Source organism: Triticum aestivum, chromosome 3B, assembly GCF_018294505.1.
Source record: "Triticum aestivum cultivar Chinese Spring chromosome 3B, IWGSC CS RefSeq v2.1, whole genome shotgun sequence".
Lineage (NCBI taxonomy): Eukaryota > Viridiplantae > Streptophyta > Magnoliopsida > Poales > Poaceae > Triticum > Triticum aestivum.
In genome coordinates, this window is record NC_057801.1 from 641,945,404 (window position 1) to 641,965,736 (window position 20,333).

The window sequence follows — 20,333 nt, forward strand, 5'->3', positions numbered from 1 at the left end:
TGAAACCAATATCACTCTGCCAAATTAAAAGGGTGCCCTAACAAATGTATTTGACCAAATTAGAAGCAATACATGGCAACATGCTAGAAATAATATGCAATATGCAACGAATAAAGGTGACTCATCGTAAGTGATTGGTGCAGAATACAGAAGAGAGGTAGTTTCATGTAAGAACAAGGTTAACACATAGATGCAGTGTGTACCAAAAATAGGAAGGCATGTCATATTCACAGGTATAGTGTGTAAACTAAGCAGATGCAATTTACCCTAATTAGAAGCATTACAAGCTAAACACTGTATGCAACATGCAACCACATATCACACTGCGAAGTTAGAGCAAGAACCTGTGATGGTGGTGTAGGGGAAGTGCGGTCTTCAGGTACAGAGCTACGTTCAATATCTTCATTTAGGCTTGCTGTTTCTTGAGAATCATGTGGAGAGGATGAAATTGCATTATTTATAAGAGTATTGTGTCTCATATTAACCCACGCGCGTGACTGTCTCATCATAAGCGATAGATGCAGGATACACAAGAATAGTAGTTTGATGTAAGAACATGGTGTGATAGGCAGATGTAGTATGTACCAAAAACAGGAAGGCATGTCATATTCACATGTATAATGTGTAAGCTAAGGAGATGCAATTTAACAAATTAGGGGCATTGATGAGGGATACACAAGAAAAGTAGTTTGATGTAAGAACATGGTTAATAGAAAGACGTAGTATGTACCAAAAACAAGAAGGCATGTCATATTCACAAGTATAATGTGTTAACTAAGCAGATGCAATTTACCCTAATTAGAAGCATTACAAGGTAGACAACATATGCAACATGCAACCATATATCACACTGCCAAGTAAGAGCAGGCACCTGCAATGGTGGTGTGGGGGAATTGCGGTGATCAACTAGAGAACTACGTTGACTATCTTCATTTAGCCTTGTTGTTTCTTGAGAATCATGTGGGGAGGATGACACTGCACTCTTTAAACGAGTAGGGCGTCTCACAGTAACCCACCCGGGTGACTGTCTCATCATAAGTGATTGACTAGGGATACAAAAGAGCATTAGTTTGATGTACGAACATGGTTAATAGACATATGTAGTATGTATCAAAAATAGGAAGGCATGTCATTATGAAAGGTATAATGTGTAAAGTAAGCAGATGCAATTTAACCAAATTGGAAGTAATACAAGCTAGACACCATATGCAACATGCAACCACATTTGACAGCGCAAAGTTAAAGGAAGCACCTGGGATTGTTGTGGCAATTGAGATCATCAACTGCAGAGCTACGTTTACTGTCTCCAACTGCTGACACTGCACCCATTAGAGCACTGAAACGCTTAGTGCTTATCTTCGAATTACACTGGAGCAACTTATGTCTTTTCTTTTCTGCATTCATCAACACTGCGTCAGAGTCTGAAATACCCATGCATAAAAAAAACAATAGTGTGAGTATGGGTGAAGTGTGTGCACAATTAGTACAGTGTAAAGGTAGCTGATAGTAGGTCGGTGAGAAATAAATGACGGGAGACATATGATATCTCTACAACATGCACGGCACACTAAATTACCACAGGATTCTATGAAAATAATAGTCGACTAAAAGAAAATAGGCCAGTCCATTTTTTTTGCACCGTCCGATGTACAAAGAACGGGCAGATCGCCTTAATCTACCTCCAGCCAGTCAGTGTTGACGATATTCCTCGAAACGCCAGCGACCACTGGCCCAGTATTCCTCCCCTGCCTGCGCCCTCCCCTCGACCTCACCGCACCGCCGTGCTTGGCACCGCCCCCCGGCCATCCATTCAAGCCCCGCCGACCTCCAGATCGGGCACAAGCAGCTCCTGCACCCCACACCCCTATGATAGACACTGATGCGCCCCTTCCCCGGGGAACAGGCGAACTAGGTGCTCCATGCGCCAAAGCGGGTGCTGCTTCTTTTAATTGTGGTTCGACTGACCCTGAATTGAAATCTAGGCGGGCTATTGACCTCTAGCAAAGGTGAAATAGTAAAAGGGAGGAAATCTTGTGCATTTAGTATCACGAAGAAGATGCAGTAAGAAGCGCTCAACTAGTTTCTTTCGTGGGATGAATACGGTGTGAGCGGACATGTAAGATTTGCACGAATAAGGGAAGAGGAGTACCTCTTTCTGCTGGTAGTGTTGTGTCCTCCTTCTGTTTTTCCGACGATCTTCTTGTTGTTCACCAGAACCAGAAGTTGTGGAGGACGGTGCAGCCTTGGACGAACCCATGGCCAAGTTGTTGAGTGTGGTGCGGTGGCCGTTTGTCGGCGGCGGGGAAGCAGATCCGAGGCAGCGAACGACAGCGTAGCAGGAACAGCTTCGGTGCGGTGGACGTTTGCGATAGTGGAGCCGCAGTAGTGAGGCGCAGGACGGTGTGGTCGGAGTGGTTCTGGTACGGCGCGCGTCGGCGTCGGCATCGTGCAGGCAGCTCTACCTCGGCTTCAGCTGTTAAGTCCTTGAGGGCGTTGCGGTTGCGGTTGCGTTGGACGACAACGTCGGGGTACCAGCTCCGGCATGATGGAGGAGGGCAGCGGTGGATTGGCCGCTATGGGGTGGAGGACGGAGGAGGCTGGGGTTTTGCGGCTGGTGGAGAGGGCGTTTTCGCGCCCACGGAGTATGAATGGGGAAACGGAGGGAGGCGGGGAACTAAGGGGGAACAATGTTTCGGTTTGAGAGGCGCTTGTTTGAAATTTGGGGAAAGTTACAAACTTTGCCCCCATCTAAAATTTCAGACATATTGCGGGTTGGGGGTAGGACAGTCATGTCAGTTGTCCCAAATGTGGGCGGGATAGATTTCGGCCGAGCGCATGGGTGTTTAGGCGCCCATGGCGTATGAATGCTTCTCGGAGGCGGCTGAGACTAGCGGCTTGGTGAAGTTACAAACCTACCCCGGTTTAGACCTTTGGACATCGGGCCGATAGGCTACACGAGCCAGAATCAGGACAGTAATTTCCTACCACCAAACATTAGTCTCGCGCGGTTTTGGTTGACCAGAGGCCTATTTGGCGCTTCGTTCAATATTTGGGAGCAGAAGCATTAACGTTTTCTGTTCTCTTGAATTGAACTTTCAGGATTTGTCAAACTTCACAAATCTTTACTCTTGAAAATCCTGAAGCTACGATTATTTTGGAATGGAGGGGGTACATTTGAATATACATTGTACACGGCTATATATTAAAAAATATGCAACTTACCTCAGTTCATGCATGGTTCCAGATATAATCTCCTTGGTTGCAAAAAATAAAAAGTTAGATATGCGTATGAATATATATAGCATGTTCAAACTCACAACAAAGATTTATTGCCCCTTTTACATCTGATTTACAAATGCCATTATCTCTGGTTCAAATAGATAAATGCACTTCCTATGAATTCGAATCTTCGAAAGCCCCTTTATGTTGAATTCGACATGTATTCTATTTCGTAGCTAGCAATTTGGAATGTATCCATGCAAGTGACAAATGTATAAAGTGCTTCACACTAACAACATGGAGTGCACTAATTAATGTTTATATATGAATTGCAAAAGCATCCATTGCCTGTATTTCAAACCGCTCTCACTCTATGGATCAATAATGTGAAATAAGCACATGCACATGCTTGAATTCAATAGAGTATGGGTGTATGATAGACCGATTTTCGTCCATACGCAATTTGCAAAATTCATGATCTCATCCAAAAATAATAATGCCATTTATATTTTAATTTAATGCGTAGAACCACCTTTTACACGTAGATGCACTATGCCTCGCCCCGTTCTCACAAACGCATTATATATCTCTCTATCTAATGCATAAGTGCACACACTTTATATGCATCGGCATTTCTCTTTCACACATGCTCACAATCTCTCTCAGGGTGTCGAGGTGTCTCACGCACACGCTCTCTCTGTTTCTCTCTCTCTCTTTCTGACTACTATGTACCACTCTTTTCACTAATCTCAGTTGGAAAACACTATTTCTCTCGCATGCATATATACACACGCACGGTCTCTACTAGCCCTCTATATGCACATATATGTGCCTACGTGTCTCCCGCACGCACATTATCTTTAGGCCTCTCTCGCACACATTGCCCACCCCCCCGACACACCTCTCTCTTAGTAGTTGGCAGATATGATTTCATCATATCATTTGGAAGGATATCCCTGGCTGTTAGGCTGGATGGTAATACGAGGCAAAGTTTTACCCTAGTTTGGATAGGACCCTTGCAGTTGAAGAAAGAGCCTACTCCTGTTAATGTATATTAGTGATAGGGGTGTGTACAAAGTACACGTGAATACCAGGCATTGTGCGTGTGTGTGTATACTATCAACGAACTAGCCCCCAAGCTTGTATAACATACTAAGGGCCTAGGGTTACTAATCATATATAGTCGGCTTATCACCAGTGGGGATAGAATCCTCCGCGACTCTGGTAGCTTCGTGTTCTACGCCGAGTCCTCCACATGGGTCTTTGTATAACACGTCTCAGTCCAACCTATATGTGGTGCGGGATGGAACTGACCCATGAGTCTTCATGTTGACCCACCACAACTAGAAATGATGTGCCCACCACACCACACATGCAATCGGCCACTAAGAAAATAAGCATATACAATAGTACAATGGTATCTTTCTCATGATACGTCTCCATATTTTGTTGATGACACTGACGGACTTTGCATTTGATGAGTGCTCCGTATTTTGTTGACGACACTTACGGTCATTGTATTTGAAGCGAAAGCACGATATGGTCACTAGACTTCAGAATAAGCTCTTCACGGTCACCACATACATTTTGTTGGGCTAACCAACATGTGGTTGGATGGTTAGGAGGACAGTGGTTTCTCGAGCCCACCAAGGTTAAAGTCTCGGTGCTCGCATTTATCTTGTGTTAATTTCAGTATTTTCCGGCGATGCACGTTCAGTGGGAGGAGACGTTCCACTTGACTACGAGGCACCTATGGTGACTTCCTAAAATCTCAAGATCATATATGCTGGCCCACCCTCTCGAAGGTGCTCATAGGGGTAGGGTTCGCGTGTGTGCGCTTATAGCGGTGAGTGCTTGCGCGTATATATGAGCCCTTGCGTCTGTACCTGTTAAACAAATACATGTCATGATTATACGGTCACTGGCTCACCCATACAACTCCGTATTTTGTTGATGACACAATCAATTGACTAGTCAAACGTTCCACGCGGCGCAACTAGTGTTGCACCATTCGGGCGCGTAACCGTGGGGCCCACCAGTCAGCCCGTATATGAAAGAAATAAATGGTAGTTTGAGTCTGTACTATGTTAATAAAATAGGAGTACATTTTAGGGTGATCATACGGTCACTCGCTCACAATACAGCTCTGTAATTTGTTGATAACACGGTCAATTAACCAGTCAAACGGTCCACATTCAGCAGCGCACATTACCATAGGGCCCACCCGTCAGCGCGTATATGAAGGACAGAAATGGTAATAAATTAGTGGTCGGTGGGTATTCGAAGTCGTGAGACCTCTGGTTGGCAGTCACCGGTGGTTGGGGGGCGTTCATTGGGCGGTGGGGTGGGGATCGCCAGACAAAAAGCTCGGCGCGGGGGGTGCTAGAGGGATGGCCGGTACGGCGGCGGACCGGCGGTGGGGAGTGGTTTCAGGGAGGGCGGGCCGGCCGCGGGCGGCGGGGGCTGGCGGCTCAGGGGGGTGGAGTTTGATGATAAACTAGAGGCCCTTGATTTCGTATCCAATGGCCGGAAAATCTAATGACCAAAGATGAAAAAGTCAGTCGACTGACGTGTAGCCTCACCCCACACTACATGCACGCACACAAGACACGACGCATGCAAGCATGCAACACTGACACGTACACATAATGTACACATGCACGCACGCAAGACACGCACACATGCAGGCGTGCAACACTGACACGTACACACGCACACATGTTGGTGTGCAACACTGACACGTACACATGCACTCATGAACACACGCACGTACGCACCCATGCATGCAACACTGAAACGTACCCATGCACGCATGCAACACTGAAACGTACCCATGCACGCATGCAACACTCGCACGCCTGCATGCACATAGAACACGACGCAAGACACACGCTCAACCTATACGTGCATGCACCCTTTGTTAAGGACATGGATTGTTACGGGTATTAATGTTTGCAGCGGTCTTTATGAATCACAATGTATCGAACGGGCTATCAACATAGTAGGCTTATCTACATGAAAAAGATGACATCACACTCAATGAACAATCATCAGTTTATGAAATGCCCGCTTCTGACTGCCCTGGCCCACCAAAGGTTCCTCTGCTGTGCGCTGCCTGCGTTGGGTCACTGACATGCAGGACATGCACCCAAAGAGCCCACACGTCAGTTGAAGAACGATGCAGTGTCCTAGGTCAGAGTCGAGGGTGCCACTCGCTGCATGCCCGGCTGAACACGCCTCCGTGCCGCATTCAAACGCCTCCATGAAACCCGCCCGTGTGGAAGCCGAGAAACCCACTCTGGACACACGTTCGTTCATGACCGGGTCGGCGTTAAATGCAACACCGGTCGAGCTCCTCCCGTCCGCCGTCTATTTAATCTCCTATTTAAACGAGGCCAAACACCGACCAAGAATCGCACACCTCCGCCGCTCCCCTATCTCCTCCACCATTTTTCCACTCTTACAATGGCTTACATAGAGTAGTTATTCCGCATCCAAGCCGGCTGGGTAGCTCGCCAGATACGAGCTATGCAGCTCACTGATCCGCCTCCCTCCCCTCGCCCGACGAAGCCAGTTGCCGCCCCAAGCTGGCGCACACTTCAGCAACTCACCGCTCCAGGCCAGCTCGATGAGGAGCAGCGCACGGGCGTCGTTGCTGTCATCCACGCCGCCGCCTCGTACCGCATCTCCCGTTTCTGTGGCTGAGACTCCCATGGCGGCAGCCGCGCCATGCAAGTAGTGACAGAAGCCGGGTGCATGGAGAGCGACGAGTCGGTGGCCAGCGCCTCCGTGTCCGCCGCCATCATCGAGGAGAAGTAGAACACGGGAGGCCGCCGCTGCTTGGGTCCCATGAAGGCCACCGCGGAGGCGACACCGGCGTACATAGCAGGTGTCTTGCCGGATCCTTTTGTTGTGAGGACCTTCGTCGACCCCGCATGGGCTCCACGGAAGAGGGGAATGTTAGGATGAACTCGAGCCGGTGTCGGCCATGACGAAGTAGTGGCCGGTGATGAACTCGAACCGGTGCCGGCCACCATCATCTTCGGCACCAGCCAATGATATCAGTTGGGCAGTGGGGAAGCGAGCCGTCCTTTGCACTGAAGCATATACCTCCGGGGCTCCCGGCAGTCCGGTGATTGTGTTGCCGGACATGGGGAACACAAATCGATTGGCGGGCGACCATTTAGGTCAGGTATTATATACCTGTGCTGTCCAGAACTAGCACCGCGTAGTTCATTTGAATGTAATGAAATCCATCATGTTTGTATGAAAATCCGGTAGTTTATATGATTTCCATTGTTGTTTATATGAAATATCAGTTTGTCTACATGTTTGCGTGAATTTCGTCCGGTTGGATGTCGTAATTTGCGGGTCGCCGGTCGGTCTGCGGGCGGCTCGGGCGGCGTTGTGGGAGAAAAAAACACAGCTCATGCGAGCTCCTCTCCAACGTGCGCGCTGGAGGATGCATGACAGCATGAGCACCCGAGCCATTCCTCGTTCATCGGTGGCAAAGGCACCGGTGGACAAAAGGGTCGCCAATAGTTTGGCTACCCCGGGCAAGATCCAAACAGCCCCTCCCAACAGATTCAAATCCCTTGTTCGCCGTGGAATTTTGCCATGTGTTGTTTTCATGGACTAGCAAGATGCATGTGCATTGCACGGAACATCAAGATGCATTTTTTTACAAACTCCCGCATGCATGCAAGGGATAATTAATGTCCTGCTTTGCTAGTACCACGAGGCAAACACCATTAATATTGCATCAATTAGTGTTAGTGGCCTTGTATATATGCAAATTGTAATTTTGATAGTGGCCCCTTGTATATAAAAATGGAGGGAGAAAGATGAGAGATAAGGCGAGGAGGAGTGAGGCGTGGTTGTGGCTGGTGGTCGGACTGGGCGGAGGCATGGGGATGGACGGCGCATTATGTCTAGGTTTGTATCTCTCTCACACACACTACATAGGTGGGGGACGTGCACGAAGAGAAGAGGTGCACGCACGGCGCACATACTCCCGTCTCTTTCCCAACCACACCCGCTCGCGTACACGGTGGAGCTCATTTCTGTACGAAAAAGGCAGCCCACGTGGTAATTTGGCACGTGTACTGATTGTCCACTTGGTGGAGGGAGGATCGTCTACCACAGGTGAACAAACAAATTGCAACTTGACGTGTTATGTTAAAAAAAGAGACAAACCATGTGGGGCCTACCTTAGAGGCAAGGCTCTATACACTGGAGTACTTTTGATGTCTCCCGTCGACTCGCAGAACGAGGAGAAGCTTGCTTAGTACGCCGTATCCCCCGCCCACGGGCGCGGTGGCTCATAGGATGAGGCAAAGCTTGCTTACGAGTAGTAGTAGTAGCTGTACTCCTACTACTGTACGCCTTACGCTCGCTCCCTCGCCCACGCGCGCGGTGGCTTGCAGCACGAGGAGAAAATTTTACTCCCTCCGTCTAGGTGAGTAAGTCATCTTAGGTTGTGCACTGTGACCAAGGAGGAGGAGAAAACAAGAGAACTTAATGTTCATTTGCTAATTAATAGCATTGCATGCAATGAACTAATCACTTTATGTCGTGTTTGGTAGTCTCAAGTCATTAAAAGCATGCACACCCCACATCTCTTATTGGTTGATATGTCAAGAAACAAGAACGAGGTAGAATTTAATGCACCGCGCCTAAGTGTTTTGGGATTATTTGGTTTTCGTAAAATGACCACACACCTAGACGGAGGGAGTACGTACCTTGGTTAGTACTCCCTCCATTTACTTATACAAGGCCACTATAAAAAAATACATTTTGCATCTATACAAGTCCACAAATAGTAATCGAGACAAAAGTTACTACTCCCTCCTTTCCAGTTTATGGCTCAATTTCAAAATCTCTCCAACCAAGGTAGACGGTGAGTGGTCGAATTAATTTTGTAGTTTGCACAAGTAATTAGTATGCTCGTTTTTCTCAAGAAGTTATGTTTACCGAGGCATTAATTAGAACGAATGCATGAATGACCACTAAATCTCCATGAACCTGTACATGCATTGGTTAGTTTCCTCTTGACACTGCTTGCGTCGGGTGATCTAACGCACCTCGAAATACAACATGTAATGGTACTACTACTAGTATAGTAGAACTGAGACTTATCAAACGGAAAAACGAATGTTTTTTAGATGAGCCTGTCGGATTTCGGGTTCCGGCAGACCCTCTAGATTCAAACAGTGGGGTGCGCGCGGAGATTTCGCCCTCTACCTACCTGTGCCTCACCGCCTCACTATGGATCTAAGCTATGAAAAGTGCAACACAAGAGACATAGGGTTTATACTAGTTCGGGCCACCATTGTGGTGTAATACCCTACTCTAGTTTGTGGTGTGGTGGATTGCCTCTTGGGCTAATGACGAACAGTACAAGGAAGAACAGCCTCACGAGGGTCTGTTCTTGGCTGGTGCGATGAACTGCTAGAGGGAGTTCAGTCGCTCTCCCAGATGATAATCCGATTGATTTCTAGATGCCTCTACCTTGTGGGTGTCTAGTCCTATTTATAGGCAAAGACCCTAGGCCTCTTCCCAAATATTGAGCGGGAAGGGCGCCAACAATGGGCCATTTTGAAGGCGAACATCTAGTACACTTATCCTGACTAAAGTCGGTCCTCGCCTGCCAAAGACTCTGGCGGTGACGCCGGCTTGTGCTCCACGATGACCTCCATCCTGCCGTTCTGCTGGTCTTGGTCTTGTTGCACCGAAATGGATGCCTTTCCTAGATGCTCTTGCATGCACTTGCTCCGTTAGCACCAAAGAGGAAATAGGGACTCTGCGCAGGCCGGCGCCCGCCTGGCTCCCGCCTGGCCTTGGTCGTCATGGCTTGCGTCATGGGCACCTCGTGAGGTACCCCGCTTGATCTCCCCGCCTCCTCGCGAGCCTGCCTGACGAGGCCGTGCCTGAGGAAGCTTCCTGTCGTCCGCCCCGCGAGGCTTAACCCCTCGCGAGGGTCTTGAGGTCGTGCTGATGAAGATGGGCCACGCTGGGCCGCCCCTTGAGCCAGGCCGCAGGCCGCAGGCAGGCAAGTCTAGGGACCCCCGTTCCCAGAACACCGACAGAGCCCTATAAACCCTAGTGGGTACGTACTCCGTAAAAACAGATTTTTCCAAAACTAAGTCGCTCCCTTTCATGAATTTTGTAGTATACTCCTCCGTCGACGCTCCCTTTCATGAATTATGTACTTCCTGTTGCCGACATGTGGGACATATAGCAACCGGGTCGACGTGTCAAGCACCAAATAACAGTACAGAACAGCAGGGGGGACGCACCCCACTCGTACCGGCCCAGTAGTAGTAATGAGGAATGAGACGTCAAATCACAATGCCGCACATTCCCAGACGGATGAAGCAACCATTATTTCACACTTCCGTTCGCCATCATCTCAAACCACGTAGTATTTCTTCTGCCTCAAGAGGGACACGCGCATCGCCTTGGTACATCATGACACGTGGGACTGCATGACATGCCATGCTCCCCCGCCGATCGCTCGGTAAAATCACCTCATTTTTACTATACTTCCTCTGTATCGGTTTACTACATGGCATGCACGTCGTTCTAGGTTGAGAATTTAACTGGCTATATATGTGATGAACAATACTCCAGCCTTTTAAAAAATGTATACTTTTTTACAGTAGTACTATCGATGGATTGCGCCGTGGAGCAAAAATTGAAATTAAAAAAAAGGTGGTACAAATAGAGAGCGCTCGTCGCCAAATTATGCATATAGTACTATTAAAAAAGCTAGTACGTGCTTAATTGGGGTGCTAAATTCTATTAAAGAAATACTAGTAGTATGTATCAAACTGAGGAGTTAAAGTAACAAGAAGAAACATAACATAGTTCTCCTCGGGCTCAGCACAACACACCCCTCAAATTCAACTAAGCACACCTGAAATTAAACTATGCAACTAATCCTATAGACATTGCATTAGAACCACCATGAGCAACGATACTGACACCTTACTCACTCGGAGGACTCCTCATCCACGTCCTCGACTTCGTCCTTGTCCCTCTTCCTCTTGGCCAATACTTCTTTGCTTGAACCGCACACTTGGCTCTTGCTCTTCATCCAACCCTTGTAGATATTGAAACAAAGGTAGCCATCCATTGCAGCATAGTGGATGTGGTCTATATCTAGTACATTCTGCTGCCATGCATAACAATGAAATGTGTAATGAGGTTTCTCCAGTTTACCGTACGAAGGATGAACCATGGCTCCTGCCAGGGTCAGCATTGAAGGATGACGAGAGGACACCAGCTGATTCTTCTGGAGGTCGAAGGTGTTGCCTACAACGAGGTCTATCCGACCCAGGACTTCTTTGTCGTTACCAAAGTCTACAGTAACAATTTTGACTAGGTTGCTCTCGAGGAAGTCCTTAAAATCCAGGCATTCAACGTCGGCATGGCATATGTGGTAGACCAAGCATAAGTCATGCACGCAAACCTGGATCACGGCGGGCTTCTTCCTCTCTTCGTCCTTTAGATCCTTCTCTCGTCCCAGGACTGTGGTGTACTCAACATCTAGCCCAGCGACCCACTCATCATCTGAGTCTTTGAACATGCGTCTGAAGCGAGAAAGGCACCCTTTCACCGTCGCGGAAGAACAGGTGTAGATGACGTCGAACTCATCGCCAGTGATGGTTCTAACCTTGTACTCACCGCCGATCGTGGAGATTTGGGACGCCATGGATTTGGGAGGAGGGTTAGGATTAGTGGAACTGCCGTAATGTGAATGGACGGGACGACTAGGAGCGAACCGCCGTAGTATTGAAGGACATGCAGGGACGAGTAGGAGCGAACTGCCAGCGTGCGAATGGCAGGGTAGTGGCTTTCCATTCTCCCATGATACGGGCTTCCGAGAGCCCTTGGATCTGAGATCGAATGGTTGCATGGCGTGATTCTATACCTATGGGTGAATATCCTATCCTGGAGGGTTATTCTGCAAATTTTCAGCAACTTAGCATGCGGCCGTTTGATCTTAGATCCAAGGGCTGCCAGCAGCCCATATCATGGCTGCGCCTACCACGACCGTCGCGTCGCTCGCGCGGTCACGCCGTTGGAGATTTAACGCGGTGTGTTAGGCTATCTGATGTTGGCATGTCATACATAGTCATCACTTAGTCACTCATACTACAACAAGGTTAGCTATAAGGTTGGCTATAAGTGTATTTTTTTACACCTGTCTATCTCTTTCTTCATACTCCCTCCGTCCCATAATATAAGAACGTTTTTGACACTAGGACACAGGGAGTACTAGTATTTATTGCATTTGCCAAGGACTGACGTCTTCCAATGAAATGGTGTTGCTAAGTTTGCTTCATTTAATTAGCTATAGACTCAAAATTGTATTTTCACCTAGGTACACGCGCTTAGCACCATTTTTTCCTTGGGTCACAAAACTTGCCACATCAGACTTTATGCCGATGTGGCAAGCTTAGCACCTGTATGAGTAAGTAAGTACTACAATAGTGGGCTATAAGCCTGCTTTACATGACATTTTTGCATGTGTGGAGGAAAGAGGCAAGGAAAAAGTGGAGAAGTGGGCTCTCATGCAAGAGCCAACCTCAACTACATGGTGGAGCATTGGGAAAGGCACCTGTATGGAGGTGGTCAGGAATTGGGAGACTCACGCCGGTCGTAGCGACGCAGTTAAAATGATAATGGCAAGTCAAATCACGAGGCCCCACATGTCCAGCAGTAGCTCACTATCAAATCACACAGCCCTATGTTTGCAGCAGCCTGCTCCCTCGTCTTCTCGCGTCTCTGTCGAACCGACTAGGTGGAACTGCCCCGCCTACCATGCAGGAAAAGCCCCGCCCTCGACTTTTAAATACAACTACATCCGCTTAAGAATCCAATGATATAGTATAGTACTTTTTGTGACATACTAGTAACTCATATTTAGTTAGTCAAATGGATGACCTAGAACTACGTGCACGCCCTATAAACCGAGACGCCTAAAAATAAAAAAACCGAGACGGAGAGGGTAGTTCAGCATGTATCTCTTTAGATCAATATAGTCGGGATTCACCAAGGAGCAAAACCAAGTGGTAGGCTACTCCTGTCGTGTTGGCGTAGCAAATCAAGCAGGGTTAGTCCGCACACGAAATGACGACACACTTAACAGGACCCCTTTGGCCGACATGTGGCCCATCCACCGTCTTGTTCCACGTGTGATGCACCAAATTACAGTTTGGAGCAGCGGTTGGAACTGGAGGCACCCTGGTCGTAGCGCCACACACTACAAAAAAAATACACTTCCGTGATGATACGTGTTTGTCACAGTAGGTCGCGTTTTTTGTCATGCATGTACATCCATGACAAATTTATGATAGAATCAAGATAGTCATACGTGCTATTGTAGAAGTGTTCCATGACATTACCAAAATTATCATCACGGAAGTGTCCACTTCCATGACAATAAATCGCGCGTCACAGAAGTGCTTTCGTCAAGGGTGACCGACACGTGGCATCCACCGTAACGGAACACCGTTAAGCTATCGGATTGGGTTTTGGATCCGATAATCCGTTAACAGCCCCGACCAATGGGGATTTTCCACGTGTAAAATCATCATTGGCTGGAGGTACACGTGTCGGCTCACCGTTGGGACAGATGGCATCCACTCATTGGACAAAAGGCGCCTATGATACGTCGACACGTGGCACGGCCCAATAGAGGCCCATTCCTGTGAAAAGGCCGGCCCATTTGACTTGTTCAAAAGGTGGCGGGCCGGCCCATGGAAAGCCTGTTAACGGCCTGTTCGCATATAGCCCATTTACAGCCCGCTAACCCAAGGCCCATTACGCCCTATCTGAATTAGGCCCATTAGCATCATCTGGGCCATCCAATATGATTCCAGCCCATTTTCACGGCTGGCCCATGTATGACCCGTGACGTCTTTCGGCCCATATGAGGCCCTATGTACCTCTTGGCCTATTAACGGCCCGTGGTGAAACTGGCCCGCAATGAATAGTGTATCACTTTACACCCATTAACAGCCCGGGTGAAACTAGACCGTAATGAACAGTATTTCACTTTATACCCATTAAGGGCCCGTTATTCAGTTGGGCCGTTTCCAGCAAATGTTATCTTTCGGCCTTCTCAAAGCCCATTTATTCTTGGGCTCATTTCCAGCATTCGTTTACTTACGACCGTTACTCTCATTTTCTGCGTGTGGGCCAAATTCAGCCTGTCGTTACATCGGCCCGTTTGTGGTCTGTTAATACGTTGGGCCGTTTTCATAGCGTCATCAAATACGGCCTATTAATGATGGCCCATTATGGTCATGCGGCCCGTATAAGGCCCATTGATGATACGGCCCATAGAAGGCCCATTGTTTCTACGGCCCGTAGAAGGCCCATTGTTTCTACGGCCCATAGAAGGCCTATTGTTTCTACGGCCCATAGAAGGCCCACTGTTTCAACGGCCCGTAGGAGGCCCAGTGTCACTACAGTAAATATTAGCCCATGGTTATTGTGGCCTAGTTTTAAAAAGAACTGCACTGACTAGAAGCAAACAAATAAACAAGACAACAAGGAAATAAATAAGCAAGCAACTTATGCTAGGCAATCACGGCTGTCACACATATTACATCCACTGGGCATCAAAGTTCGCCACCAGTGCAAATATAGGGAACAAAGCAGCATATCATATACACTGGTTGTCAAAGTTGGCGACCAGCGCAAATAAACACCGCAGCAAAACAAATCCAGAACTGAAACCACTTCAGAAGATCTCAAGAAACAATATCCTGGGTACCTATAATGCTGGCAAGATGCTTAGCAAGCTTATTAACTTTCTCTTGTTTGGCGCTTAAATCCTCCAATGCTTGCTATTGCACCAGAAAAATATGCATCTGAATTCTGCAGGGACTTCCTCAGTCCTTCAACTTCCTGTCGCAGCACATCTGATCGATGTCTTTCAACTTGAAGCTGAGATTCAAGAAGATGAACTGATTCAGACAGCGAGTTCGAAGAGCTTGTGCCAGGAGTAGTGGCCAATAACTCGAACACTACATCAAGACAGGACTTTTGGGTTCCCTCACTGTCGTCAAGATAGTTTTTATCAGCTTTCTTGGAGACCAACAGGGATGTCTCACTATCTTGAACCTTATCTGCATTACTTCCTTTACCATTGGATAACGCGGTACTGTTCTCCAATATTTTGTTCGCACTCTAAAAGAGAAACAAGCAGACACATCACATTTTTACCATGTTATATATGAAACTCGTTTTTGTAAATGAGTTCAGTAGTAAAGTGGACAGGATAACAGCATGAAACAAACATAAATCTATGTACCATGGTCACTTTATGGTCTATATCATTCTAGTTTTTGTTGCCAAATCAAGATAGAGACACAGTTCAAATAATATTTGTTCAAGACAAAGCAGAATAGACAGAATATAAGTGTGGGTAACTATAGAGCAATAACAACACTTGTAATGTGCATGACATGAGAACATAACTGTTTATTCAATTGAAACTGAAATCAACATAGAGCAGGTTACAACAGCAAACCAGTTAAAGAAACAGGTTTAGAACATACCTGTTGTGCCATTGGAGTTTCAATTCCATCATTCAAATTTGAAAATAGTTGGTATGAGTAAATACAGTAATGCAAGAGCAAAGGAGTATGAACCATAGCTACAGAACCTAACCTAAGAACAAATCTTCTTCTCCTTTAAGCGTTGAGTTGGGATTTGGAGTGGTGGTCCTCATGCTTTGGGCACTGCAGTTCCCTTACTAACCGCTCGTGTTTGGGTGCTCTCTGGTGGAGACGGTGCTGTGTCAACTGGAACTGGGTTACTATCTGCCGGGGTTGGGGTTAGAAGGGGTGTAGCTGGTTCTCTGTCCAACTGGGTAGGGGTACAATCTGCGAGAGTCTGGGTTATGTGTGGTGGATATGGTCCTTGGGCAAGTACAACTGTGGTTCTATCAGCATCAAACTGGTAGCACTATCTTTTCTGAAGACCGTGTTGTTACTCCCTTAGATACTGCCATCACGCTCTCCCATTCAAATAGCTGATAAACAAGAAAAGTAATTGAAAGTATAGACATTGTATGATAGACAGGTGCAATGGATAGTGGGGAATAAAAGAGGGCATGAAATAATTCATATTTATGTTGTCTAACCAAACAGGATAGCATGACACAATTACACATATATGATGGCTAACTAAACAAGATAGCATGACACTATTTCACATTATGATGGCTAACTAAAAAAGATGGAAAGACATAGTTCAAAATATGAGATTATGTAAACAGGATGACATGACATGACTATATAATGTGTTTATTAAATAGGTTGGCATGCCATAACTCACATACATTCATGGATAGAATGCCATAATTCTAAATATGATGACTGTAAACACTAAACAAGATGAGATGATATAACTATATGATGTCTTTATTAAATGGGTTGCCATGCCATAATTCAGATAGATGATGTGTATGTACTATGTAAACATGATGGCATGATATAATTCAAATATATGATTTATATAGTAAGCAAGTAAGCATATGGCAATCTATATATGATGTAAAAACTAAGCAATGCAAGACAACATGCATGACATGGGTAATATAACCCTGCCAAGTTTGAGCATAGACCTCAGGGGGAAATAGGACTGGTCACCAGTCTCTGAAGCCTCCTCTAAGGAGCTCTCTGTAGCCAGCAAGATATCTGCTTCAGCAGGTAGCATTGTCTGCTCTGAATACCTTGTTTTCACTCCAGATACTTCCATCACCGCTTCAAATGGCTGATGCACAGGAAGAGTAGTTGAATATACAAACGTTGTCGACAAATGGAACACGTAATACAAAAAAATGATAGCATGATATAGTTCACATACATGATGATTGGCTAAACAACATGGCATTGCATAATTCACATATATAATGCCTTTGCAACAAGATAGCATTGTATAATTCACATATATAATGTCTTGCAACAAGATGGCAATGCATAATTCACATATATGGTAATTAGACACTGAACAGGTGGCATTCACACAAAGTATGTCTAAACTAATCAAATGGCATAGCAATGCGACACACCATACGCACGATATGAGCAACATAGCCCTGCCAAGTTAGAGCATACACCTCGGGGGGGGGAATAGGACTGGTCATCTGTCTCTGAATCCTCCTCTGAGGAGCTATCCGTAACCAGCGAGATATGCGCTTCGTCAGATAGCATAGTCTGCTCAGAAGACCTTGTTTTCACTCCAGAATTTGCCATCACCGTGTCAAATGGCTGATGCACACGAAGAGCAGTTGAATGTACTAACATTGTTGACAAATGTAATATGTAACGGAAAAAAAAGGATGGCCTGATATAATTTACATATAAGATGACTGGCTAAGAAGGATGGCATTGCAAAATTCACATATATGATGCCTAGCTAAACAAGGTGGCGTTGCATAATTCACATAAACAATGAATAAACTAAATAGATGGCATTCGCACAAAGGATGTCTAAACTAAGCAGATGACATATTTGATGTATAAAGTAAGTAATGCAAGACACCATATGCATGATATAACCAACATCAGCATGCCAAGTTAGAGCGAAGACCTCAGGGGGTAAATAGGAGTTATCTTCTCCTTCTGAATCCCCCTCAGAACAGATATCTTCCTCTCGATTACAATCCGAAATGCATGGAGGGGGGGCTGCCTTTGCGCCTACCATGGAGCGACGTTTGCATGAAATTATATTGCCACGCAAGGCTTGTCTCTTTTGCTCTACATGTTCAGTTTCATTGTTTACAATAACTATCATGCATAGGAATAAAACATAGTGAGATTATGTAAGGAGTGCATGCAGAAATCCAGAGTGATGGTTGCAACCTGTGGATAGACCCAAAACCAATAATAGCAGGCAGATAATGGCTTCAGTTAATAAATACAGATAATGGCTTCTTTACTGTTTATTTCCCACCCAACATGAAACTCATAGTAGACACCGGAGATTAACCAGATAGTAGATAGATACTATTGATAGCAGCCCCGATATGTACCCCACAACCATTTAAAAACTCAAGTTTGAACATTAGTTTGGAGCTGACTCAGAGTCTAATCGGTGAACAGGATGATAAAGTAGCATGTAATATTAAGCGATGCATAACGTAAGCAGACATGAAAGAGTGCGACCTCTCTTGCGGACTCATGTAGTCCTCGAGGTCATCTGCTTGGTTGATGATGGTAATGCAGTTTTCATGGCTACCAGCGGCGAGGAAGAAGATCTGATGTGCCGAAAGACAATCTGGAGGCCGGATCCCTGTTGTGCTAGACCCTTCTGTCGTTGGAGCAGCTTAGCTGGGGTGGACAACGGCACAGCAGGAGCGGGAAAAACCACGCAAGGTTTTCTTTGACAACTATCTGTAAGAGAAGTAATTCTGTAAGGGCTCGTTTGAATTGGAGGATTCCAACAATGCAGGGATAGGAAATAGACAGGAATAGGATAGGAATGCATGTGCAAAACAGAGAATTTAAAAACACATGATTTCTGCCAATCTGGGTGTTTGATTCACAACAATTGGAAGATCACAGGATGCAAAGAAGCATGGTGAGATTAGTTCAAACCACAAGAAAATGTACGGTTATAATGCTATTATGCTACTATCTCTTAGTCTTGTGCTTCGTGAATAGGAATTTGAAAAGGAGGACAAGTGAAAATTAAAATTCCTACGTTTCTTCTTTCAAGGAGACACTAAAGGAACAAATCCGTGTGCTCAATGGACAATATATATAACATGTAGAGTAAAAAAGAGATGCAACAAGTGTACAACCTCTTTGGCGAAGCCATGTCGATCTCAGCGTGATTGGGTTGGCCAGTGAGGATGCTCCGGCTGACTTTGCTGTCGGAGGAGGGGAAGAAGATCTTAGGCGTCTGGAGATGGAGCCCGAGGTACTGCTCCGCTGTGATGGAGGGTTTCGTCGTTGGAGCAGCTCCGGTGAATTGTACGACGCCGAGGGTAAAGCAGGACAAGAGAGACAACGAACAACGTTAACCTGAGTGGAATTCTAATAGCATCTCCAATACATGATGTAAAATACATAACCACAAAGTGCTAGATGTAAAATACATCAGCCGCTCATCTTTGAACTTAACTGTCGAAACTGAACTTAACTGTCGAAACTAAACCTAACTGTCGAAACTGAATTTTGCTGTCGAAACTGAATTTTGCTGTCGAAACTAAACGCACTAGCAAGGTGAGGCTACACGTCGGTCGCCTCACTTTTTCATCTCTGGTCAGTCGATTTTGCAGCCGTTGGATATGAAATCAAGGGTCTGTGGTTCATCTTCAACCTCCACCCCCCTGAGCCGCCAGCAACCATCGACCAAACAGCAGCCCCGCGCCGCCCGCCCCGAAAACACTCCCCACCGCCGGACCGCCACCGCCCCGGCCATCCCTCTAGGCCCCCCCGTGCCGAGCTTTTTCTCCGGCAATCCCCACGCCATCGCCCCGCCACCACCGGCGACCACCGCCCCCATCCTGAACCCTAAGATAGATAGTGGGGTACCTCTCTGGCGAGCCCCCCTCCCCACTGTGGCTGGTTCTTCCTTCACCCCGGCGTGCCCACCCCTTGAAAATCGACTGACCCAAAAGTCGATTCAGTCGACTGAAGTGTAGCCAAATCGGAGCAGCATCGCAAGCAAGAGCTAGAGCGAGAGCAGCAGCACGAGCAAGAGCAATAGAAAGAGAAGACCAGGCAGGGGACCGAGAGCAAGAGTAGAGAAGCAGCGCGAGCGAGAACTAAAGCAGCAGCAGCTCCTACTGATGTGGACGTCGCCGCCGAGGGAGCGACACCGTGGAGGAAGTGACCGATGACGCCGCCGTGGATGGAGCCGTGCCGTGTCTGCTCGGGACCGAGCGCGGGCAGCACCGTGTGATCGACTCAAGAAGAAAATGCGGTGATTAGTGTACAACCTCTTTGGTGGCGCCGATTAGGCCGCAACTTCATCCGAGGAAACGGTGATGATGATGCTCTTCCGGTGGTGCAGGTGAAGACGGCGGTGTGGGAATGGAGGTGGCGCGAAAGACGAGGGGAACATCGGGGCAGCTCCTTGGAGGT